A 10,788-nucleotide genomic window follows, 5' to 3' on the forward strand; every position below is an offset into this window, starting at 1 on the left:
AGTACATAAGCACATAGTAGGGGGTTCAGAGCGGTGCGGCCGGTCTGACTAACCAACCCTATATTGTACAGCTCGACCAGGAGAGCTAAATCAAACAGCAGTAGCCCGCGCACAGAAGTGGGCCGGCCTACGCGAGATTTAGACTGATAAAAGTTTAGGCTGCAGGGCGGGAACTTCTAGGTTGTAAAATCTAACAAATGTAGACGGGGAGGCCCAGCCCGCCGCCGTACAGATGTCATGAATAGAAATTCCGCTAGACCAAGCCCATGACGAGGCCATGCCTCTAGTGGAATGGGCTCTGATGCCCAACGGGCACTGCAGGTCTTTAGACGCGTAAGCAGCTGCAATAGCGTCCACTATCCATCTGGACAGACTGTGTTTCGAGGCGGCGAGACCCTTGGTGCGCCCACCAAACGAAACAAAAAGCTGCTCCGAGTGCCTCACGGCGGCGGAGTGCGTAATATAATTTCTCAGCGCTCTGACAGGGCAAAGGAGATTACTGTCAACCTCGCTGCCGGTTGCCGGCAAAGCTGAGAGAGAAATGACCTGTGCTCTGAAGGGTGTGCCCAACACTTTGGGAACATAGCCGTGTCTCGGTTTGAGAATGACTTTAGAATCATTAGGTCCGAACTCAAGACATGCAGCGTTAACTGATAACGCATGTAGGTCACCCACACGTTTGACTGAAGACAGGGCTATCAGAAAAACGGTTTTGAGCGTGAGGTATTTCATATCCACAGTTTCCATGGGTTCGAAGGGATGCGCTTTCATGGCCTCTAAGACCAGGGAAAGATCCCAAATAGGAACCGAAGGGGGTCGCGGGGGGTTCATCCTCCTAGCTCCTCTAAGGAAGCGGATAATGAACTCGTTCCTCCCTAATGCGCGGCCCAGCGCCGAGTCGGCAAAAGCTGAGATGGCCGCAACATATACTTTGAGCGTGGAGGGGGACCTGCCCATGTCCAACAGCTCTTGGAGGAAACAAAGCACACGCGACACCTCACATGTTTGTGGATCCAGCCCTTGGGCGGTGCACCATTTATTAAACACAGACCATTAAGATGTGTAGAGCCGTCTCGTAGAGGGAGCTCTAGACTGTGTGATCGTGTTCACAACCCCTATTGGCAAGTCAACGGGTATCCGTTGATTATCCATACATGCAGAGACCAGCGCTCTGGATGAGGATGCCATATCGAGCCGCGGGCTTGAGAGAGAAGGTCTCTTCTCACCGGTATCGGCCAGGGGGGTGTGTCTGCCAGCCGTATTAGATCTGGGAACCACGTCTGATTCTCCCAATACGGGGCTATGAGGAGCACCGTGTGGCGCGCTTCCCTGATTCTCCCGATGACTTGTGGCAACAGAGAGACCGGGGGAAAAGCGTAAAGCGGGCCGCTGGGCCAGGCTTGGGCCAGCGCGTCCTCGCTCTTGGAAAAGAACCGTGGGCAGTGTGTGTTGTCTTTTGACGCAAAGAGGTCGACTTTCGCTCTGCCGAAACGGCGCCACAGTGACTGGACTGTTTGGGGATACAAAGACCACTCCCCCAGGGGAACATTGTCCCTGGACAGTCTGTCTGGACCTTCGTTCAGGCGACCCGGCACATGCGCGGCTCTCAGCGAGCGCAGTGAGTGCTGAGCCCACAAAAGGAGGCGTTCCGCCAGGGTGCAGAGCGTTTTGGATCTGACACCGCCTTGACGGTTCACATAGGCCACCACTGACATATTGTCCGTGCGGACTAGTACATGGTGGCCCTGTAGGTATGGGAGGAAGTGCTTGAGCGCTTTCTCGACCGCCAGCATCTCTAGACAGTTTATATGAAGGTGACTCTCCTGGTCTGACCAGAGGCCATAGACCGGTCTGCCCTCTAATAGCGCTCCCCAACCTAGGTTGGACGCGTCTGTCGAGACAACCTTCCGGTGCGAGACAACTCCCATCGTCACTCCTGTGCGATACCATTCGGCTGCCAGCCAAGGCTGCAGGGCTGAAACACAGCCATGATTCACCCTGACTCGTAAGTCGCCGGCCGTCCAGGCTCGGTGAGGCACTCGCGCTTTCAGCCAGCGTTGAAGCGGGCGCATGCGCAGTAAGCCCAGCTGGAGCACCGCTGCAGCTGAAGCCATATGCCCCAGGACTCGCTGGAATGTCCTCAGCGGAACCTGACTGCCCGTCTGGAAAGACGCGGCGAGATGTCGAATGCGGCGCGCGCGCTGCTCTGACAATCTGGCCGTCATAGCCACCGAGTCCAGTTCTATTCCGAGAAAGGAAGTTGACTGGCGGGGCAATAATGAGCTCTTGGTCCAGTTGACCGAGAGACCCAAGCATTCCAGATTGCTGAGAAGCGCTGTTCTGTGAGACAAAAGCTCTGCCTCTGACTGCGCGAGAACTAGCCAGTCGTCCAGATAGTTCAGTATCCGCATCCCCTGTCTTTTCAGGGGAGCGAGAGCCGCGTCCATGCACTTCGTAAATGTACGGGGTGCCAAAGATAGACCGAACGGCAGGACGGTGTACTGATATACCCGACCGTCGAAGGCGAATCTCAAGAATGGCCTGTGACGGGGTATTATCTGGATCTGAAAATATGCGTCTTTCAGATCGAGAGAGATGAACCAGTCTCCCGGGCGAATTTGCGCGAGGGTTTGTCTGGTTGTGATCATTTTGAACGGCCGTCTCATGAGAGCTTTGTTCAAATGTCTCAGATCTAAAATAGGTCTTAGCGCTCCGTCCTTCTTGGGTACGAGGAAATAACGGCTGTAAAAGCCCGACTCGCTCAGAGAAGGATGCACCTGTTCTATAGCCCCCTTGTGCAGCAGCTTTGCTATTTCTGCCTGAAGCAGATGCGCCACTTCTGTATTCACTCTCGTCTCGGTCCGTGCTAGAAAGCGCGGGGGACGGCGAGCGAATTGAAGCGAATAGCCGTGCATTATAGTATTCAGCACCCATTCTGACACGCCCTGGATAGCTTCCCATGCTTTCGCACACATAGCTAGGGGTCGAATGGTCTCTGGGTTCGGATCGCCGCGCTGAGCGGGATGGGGAACCTGTATCAGAGAGGACGGGGCGGCGCGCGCTGCCGGTGCTCGAATACGGGGGCTCGCAGACAATGGTGACTGGCTGTACAGCACGTAACGGCTTGCGCAGTAAGGACGGAACACATTTTGATGCTAGACACCCGTGGCGCGAGAGCGGCATGGGGTTTAACGTGTTTGTTAGTAAGTGCGCGCGCTCGTGAGCGGACACAGGGCTTACATCTGCAACACGGCCAGTGTTTAGGAGCTTTAGAGGATCTGCATCCCGGGATAACAGATCTGTGTGACAGAGCGGGCAGTGGGTAGGTGTGGGCACGGAATGGTGGGCACATTCTCTACCTTTAGCACTCGAGCGGCGCGTGCCCGCTTTATGAGAGTGCGCTCTGTGAGCGTTACCGGGGAGATCGTGTTTGTGTGTAGTGGTGAGCACAGGGGTGTGGGCACATATTCTACACTCATGACACCTTCGGCGTGAGCCGGAAAACCCGAAACAATACTCTTTCTGAGATTTCTCTGGGTCGCCGTGAAAACGGCGTTTGTGTGCAGGCGAGCGAGTTGCGTTACTGGCTCGTTGGCTGCGATGTAAGCTGCTGCAGTAGCCTTTTCTAAGGGGACTGACAGAGCTGGGCGCTTTGATGGCGGTCCGGCCGCAGCGGGACTCAGCCATCTTCTCCTCCTTGCAGCCGCTAGGAGGACTTCGCGGGCTCAGGCTTGAGCGTCACCTTGGGCCGGGGTCCCCGGGGGGAGGCGGTCTGTGACGGCTGGTTGAGCGCGATCTAGGGCGGCCGCCCTGTCGTCGCTGCGAAGACGGAGGCTGAGCAGGGCGCTGAGAGGAGCTTCGTGCAGGAGACTGCTGAGAGCGGCCTGCAGAGGAGCCCGAGCGGCGGGGCAGGAAGAGATTCATAGCCTGCGACGCCTTCTGCACCTCCGAGAAGCGATCCACAATCCCGGCGACCGCTGGGCCAAACAGGCCGTTGGGAGAGAGCGGGGCGTTTAGGAACACGGAGCGCTCAGTTTCGCTCATATCCGCCAGCGTCAACCAGAGGTGCCTTTCGGTGACGGTGACCGAGGCCATAGATCTCCCGATGGCTTGTGCAGCGGACTTAGTGGCGCGAAGCGAGAGGTCCGTCGCGCTGCGCAGGTCCGTCAGAACAGCTTGATCCGGGCCTTTCTCATCCAGTTCGCGGAGGAGATCGGCTTGGAGGATCTGGAGCACAGCCATAGAATGCAGGGCGGAAGCAGCCTGGCCGGCGGCAGCAAAGGCGCGGCCGACGAGTGCTGATGTGGTCCTGCAGGCCTTGGAAGGCAGGGCAGACTTTGAGCGCCATCTCGCGGATGGCGGGCAAAGGTGCGTTGCCACAGCATGTTCAACCGGGGGGATTTGAGTGTATCCCTTCTCGACGGCCCCGTCCACTTGGGAGAGGGTCGAGGAGACCGGAGAGCGGAGTCTAGCGGAGAATGGGGCGTTCCACGACTTTGAGAGCTCAGCGTGGAGCTCAGGCAGGAAGAGTGCTGACCTAGAGGCAGGCGCTGGGCGGCGGCTAGGCAGAAAACACCCGTCGAGTCGGTTAGGCGCGGGCGCCCTCGGTGGGGACCAATCGAGTCCCAATTGGTCAACCACTTTAGTGAGGAGACGGAGAAGTTCCGTGTCGACATTGGCGCGGGACCGGCTAGACTCCTGTGCAGAGGAGGTGGAGCGGAGAGATCCAGACCACTCCTCGCTGTCCGAGGCCAAGAGAGAGCAGCTGTCTGTAATAGCAGCGTCGTCCGCTTCATCCCTCGAGGCGACGGCAGTGCGGGCCAAGGCCGGCCGCTGCGCGTCGGAAAACGGGGGAGGAGAAGGAGATAGCGAGGCTCGCGGAAGGGGCTCCGGCGAGCGCTCAGCTACTGCTGCAGGTTCCGGTGGCCTCTGAGAGCGGCGTTTCTTCTTACGCGGCCCGGTGGAGGCAGACGGAGAGACAGCGGGAGCGTCGAACAAGGCGAGTCGAGCCCGTAGGGTCGACATCAGCAGTTGTTCGCACAGTTCACAACCGCCCGCCGTGAGAGCGAGGGCGGCGTGGTCCGGACCCAGGCAGAGAGTGCAAATCACATGGCGGTCTCTGTTGCTGAGCGGAGCTTTACAAGAAATGCAAGGCATAGTAATGAAAGGATATAATCGCCGGATAGCGAAGCAGGCAGGGATGGCTGAAGGCGGCGAAGATGACGGGCTTCCTCAGGCAGAATCCTCGGCTTGCAAGACGCTTGATTCGACGGCAGCTTCCTCAGAGTCAGCGATGCGAAGAGCTTCGCTGAAGAGACAAAAATCAGTGAAAGCAGCCTTTCAGCCCATATTTATACACTCAGCCACGCCCCTTCTGACGGGCCGTGACGCGTGAGCGCGCTGATCGCGCTCATTGGGCGTGACGTCACGCCAAGGGCTCAGCGATAGGCTGCTGCAGTTGCCGCAGGACAGCCAATGAGCACGCTAGAATGCCTGCTCTAGGTCTGCTTGCTGCTGCACTGCGTTGACAAGATATAAAAATTAAGGATAATTTTTGGCTTCATATCTCGAGAAAAGATGACTTTACCCGTAGCGTAAGCTAAACTTACGCAATACGAGAGAACCTCTCGTAAGAGAACGCTAGTTACGTAGCTGCTACGTAACTGTGGTTCTGTGAATTCCGGATGACCACCAGAGGCAGTGCAAAGCATAGATATCATATAAAGGCCTTTATATGATATCTACGGTGCAAAGCACTAGTGGATAATCGCTGCGCCAGCTAGATAGATCGAGAAGAATAACAACAAAGTCACGTCATGACGCAGACCGAGCTTAGGTTGCGTTCACCGCAAACCTATAACGTTATATCTGTTATATATAAATATATATTATATTATCATCTTGGATTCATTGCATACTCGCCGTAGTGCTAGTCATTGAATGCCTCGCGGTTCTATCCGAAGGCAGATTTGACTTTTACGTTTATTGTGAGAGCGTTTCATGTAGAATTTTCAGTTCTATCCGAAGATTTTTTCGAACTGCTCAGTGGGTGCTATTACAGTTTAAGTGCCTACAGTGCTAACCGAGGACGTGTTATTGACGGAGTCATGGATCATAGCTCTCTCATCTCCGTTTCAAGTTGCAAATTGTGTCCGAATACGTTTCTTCCCGACGACGGACACGATCGATGCCCATCATGTTTAGGCGCTCAACATCTGAAGGAGGCCCTGACTGATCCGTGTTTGCATTGTAGTATGCTACCGATGTCAGAGAGACAGCTTCGCCTTGCTGAGTTAGACATTAACTCGCCTGTTACCCTCGCACAACAGCCGCGATGCGCTCAAAAGCATCGCGCGTCAGCAGCTGCTGGCGCTCCGCTTAGCAAGAAGAAATCTGTATCACACAAAGATAGTTCAGAACACTTGTTATCGAAGACTGTAGCTTCTCTCTCTTCAGAAATTATGGAGATGAAACGTCTTCTTCAGTCTCTACAACCCCCAGTGTCGGCCCCACATACTGAGAACACACCAGTGGATGAGAGTGATTTCCAACCCCCACATGATATGGATTTTGACGCTCTCTCCATGAGCGCGTCTAATTCTCATTTTCTTGGTGAAGAATCGGTGGAACCTGCCATACAACCCACCCTCCCAAACGATGTTTTTTCTAACCTATATGCTACAGGTGGTTCAAGCGGTGGGTCTGTACATTCATCGGGTGCAGGCCCATCTGCTCCAGACGATGTGTTATTGGTTCTGCAGATGGCGGTGGCTCGTTTGGGTCTTGACAAGTCACCTGTCTAACCCATTCAAACCAATGTGTTCTTCAGACAAGCTGCTGATAGTAATGTTTTCACAATGCCACCGTGTAAGGATTTTGTGACAGAATTCTCCAGTGCAATTACCAGTCCCAATGTGCCTAGGTCGGAGGAGGTCAAAGACAGCCCGCACTCTTGCAGCAATGGCTGAGGCTGACTCCATTGGGGTAGGACGGACGCCTGAAATTGAACAGCCGGTTGCAGCTTTGGTGGTATCACCAGATGAGGCTCTAAGAGGCAATGTACACTGCCCGAGTGCACAATGTGGACATACTGACACTTTCTTGAAGAAGGCATACGAGTCGGTAGCCTATATAACTCGAGCTGAGAATATCTGCCAGCTGCTTCTTGCCTGCAATAACACATTAGAGTCAGCGAGCGTTGACGCTTCTGCATCTCAGTTCTTACAGACGGCTCTATAGAAAAGGCTAAAGGGGCCTTCATTAGATCTAGGGCCAAATGCCTAGAAGCCGGCGAAAAAAAACTCTGCATACTTTTTCAATTTGGAAAAAAAACTAACAAAAAAAAAATCCTCTTTGTATATTGATAACACAAAATAATTTCAAAATTTGTTTCAGATTTTTACCAAAAATGATATACATCATCTTTTAATCCTGATTCAAGTGATTTATTTTTTAACAAGATACAACCTTACATTCCTAGTATAAGTATAAACAGCAAAAACCTTTGTGAAGAGGAGATGTCATTGAAAGAATTAGATGATATCATTAAAAAAACACCTTTTAACAAAAGCCCAGGACCCGATGGTTTACCGTTTGAGTTTTACAGATGTTTTTGGGAAGAAATTAGAGAGTTTATTTTGAATGTGTTCAATGAGTGTGCAGCAAATGGAGAATTTACAGAATCTATGAAACAGGGAGTAATAACTCTAGTTCCAAAACCAAATAAAGACGTTTTGCATTTAGATAACTGGCGCCCAATCACACTGCTTAACTCGGATTACAAATTGTTAGCATCTCTATACGCCAATAGGTTAAAACCATGCTTGGAGGAAATCATATCTGTCACACAGTCTGGATTTATGAAGGGAAGAAATATTTCAAACAATATTAGACTGGTCTTAGACCTTAGATTATTCAGATTTGGTAAATGAGGAAGCTCTTATTTTGTTTTTAGATTTTTGTAAGGCTTTCGATACAGTAGAGCACAATTTCATGTATCAAGCACTTAATCATTTGGGTTTTGGCCCAACTTTTACAAATATGATGCACACATTCTATAATAATATCTCAAGTAGTGTTTCTTTATCCAGTGGTATGTCTTCTCGGTTTGGTATCCAAAGAGGCATTAGACAGGGATGCCCTATTTCCCCATTTTTATTTTTATTAGTAGCCGAAACGTTGAATCTTTACACTCTGCATTGCTCTCAAATCAAAGGTGTTGAGATAGGAGATTTCACTTTAACTATTAGTCAACTTGCTGATGACACTTATTTATTTTTGAAAAACAAAGATCAGGTCCCTGTTATTTTGGAGGCACTTAAATTGTTCTCTGATGCCTCAGGTCTATCTGTGAATCAGTCTAAGAGTGAGATTATGGCTGTACACTAACTTGAAGACTCAAGTATATCTGGAATACAGGTTAAACAATTAGTCAGATAGTATTGTAATCAGTAAATCAGACACAGAGAGACTAACAGAGAATTTTTTGCAAAGATTACAAAAAAAAACAAGAAATATCTTTAACTGTTGGCTCCAAAGAAATGTATCTATTCAAGGTCGTGTATTGATTTCAAAGGCTGAAGGGATCTCCAGAATTGTATATCCAGCGTTATCTCTTTATGTAGATTCTAAAATGTGTGCCGCGGTTGATAAAATCTTATTTAAATTTAATTTTAGAGGTAAAACAGAATATATTCAAAGGAAAACCATAATCAGAAGTGTATCAGAAGGAGGTCTTTGTGAAAATAACCTTCCATGGTTTTTCATTCCCAATTTAATCTTCAAAGAATGTGGTGGTCTTAATTTTCTACTTGCTTGTGATTTTTAAATGTACTAAACTCCCAATTAATTTGTCTAACTTTCACAAACAAGCTTTGAATGCATGGAAATTAGTTTATAAACACAATTTCTCTCCCCATTCCTGTGTTATTTGGAATAATCAATATATATTATTCAAAAACAAAACCATTTTTTGGAACGATTGGTTTAACAAAGGTTTAATTTTTGTTACAGAATTGATAAATCAATCAGGTGACCTACTTAATTATAATGAATTTGTTAATTATCTTGGGACAAATGTATCTTCTAAAGAATACTTTAAACTCATTCATTGTATCTCCCCGAAACTACTTTATCTTATAAAAAACGAAAAGATGTATAATCCTGCAATTGGTTATCTTCCTGACTGTTGGGGTCCTTTCCATCAGAGATAAAAAATGTAATAATATATATATCAGAAGAATTTTAACCAAAGAAAAAAGTTCTTCACCTAAGGCAATAGTGAAGTGGAAACAGGATTACCACTTCCTTGTTTTTAAGAATATGTGGTCTGATATAAATAAATATGTAATTCCTAATAAAGTCAAAGAAACTCACTTTAAAATAATAAACAGATACTATCCATGTAATGATTTTATTAGTAAGTTTAAAGAAGGGTTTTCGCCATTATGCAGTTTCTGTAAAGAAGAAAATGAAACAATTTTACACTTATTTTTCAGTTGTAATTATACTAAATTACAAGTTTCTTGGTTTCTTTTTTAGTTATTTTATAAGTTTGTCACAATAACTGATGTAATGGTCTTGTTTATGGATTGTGATTCTGGTTTATTGGAAATGGATAATATAATTAAACTTCTTATTCTATTTGGAAAATATCATATACATAAAGCAAAATGTATATCGACTGTACCAAATGTTAGACTATTTTCCACTGATCTGAAGATTTTTTATGACTCTCTAACTTCAATACCAAACAATCGAAAAGCTCTAAAGACATCTAAACTGTCTTGAAAAGGATACTTAATGTATTAGAAACATGATTGATATGTGATATAGGATGCAGAATTTTGATCTTTTTGTTTTACGGATTCAAATGTCTCTGTATTCCCCTTTTTTGTTATCTCAATAAAAAATAATAATAAAAAAAGTCAGATCTGCTTCCATATTTGCTTCATGGGAATTTACCTATGGAATTTACAGCAGATAGACCGTTTGTACCATAATACAGTTGTTATAATTTTTTGATCTAGAAAAAATTATGATGAAATAATTGAAAATGAATCATTAACAGTGCTGTCATTAAAAAGCATTACGAAAAAGCATTCAAACTAATTACCACTATTAATATAATTGATTGTGATACAGTATCATTTTTACACAAATTAACATAGATTATAGAAAACTTATAGCTAGCATATCTCAAGAAATATGCGCAATAATTCCGATTATTTGTAGCACAAACCATATAAATATATTTTTTTCATTATTATTACTGAACTTTATATATATATATTTTAGCTTATAAAGACACATTATAGGCCTTTATTATACATATTTCCATGGCATTAAGATGCTGAAGCTAAATGAAAGGTTTAAGTTTTAAAATGTGTACGTAATAGTTTTGACCAATAGTCTAAAATATAAAAAATGTATGCATTTTAGGTTTTAAAGCTTTGTTTTGTCAAGTTAATATCACTGAATGCAACAATATGGAATGTATAAATTAACAGAATAGGATGTAAATAGTTTATTCAGTAAGTTTCTTATTTGCAAACAGGTAGGACGATATATGGCTGATATGTTAGTTCCTTGCCGGTGTCAAATTTTGTTTTCTAAGCAAGATAATGATCTCAGCCATTGTTAGCCCATTGTATCGATCTTGGTTGCAGTTCCATTAGAATTCCACTGGAGGTGATCGCGGGCGAGTGCAGACTGAATGGGAGTCTATGGGGCTAGACGGCTAAATGTGTCTCTTTCACCCGATTGCCGTTGAGAAATCTCAGATTTTAT

The sequence above is a fragment of the Rutilus rutilus genome, assembly GCF_951802725.1.
Source record: "Rutilus rutilus genome assembly, chromosome: 15".
NCBI lineage: Eukaryota > Metazoa > Chordata > Actinopteri > Cypriniformes > Leuciscidae > Rutilus > Rutilus rutilus.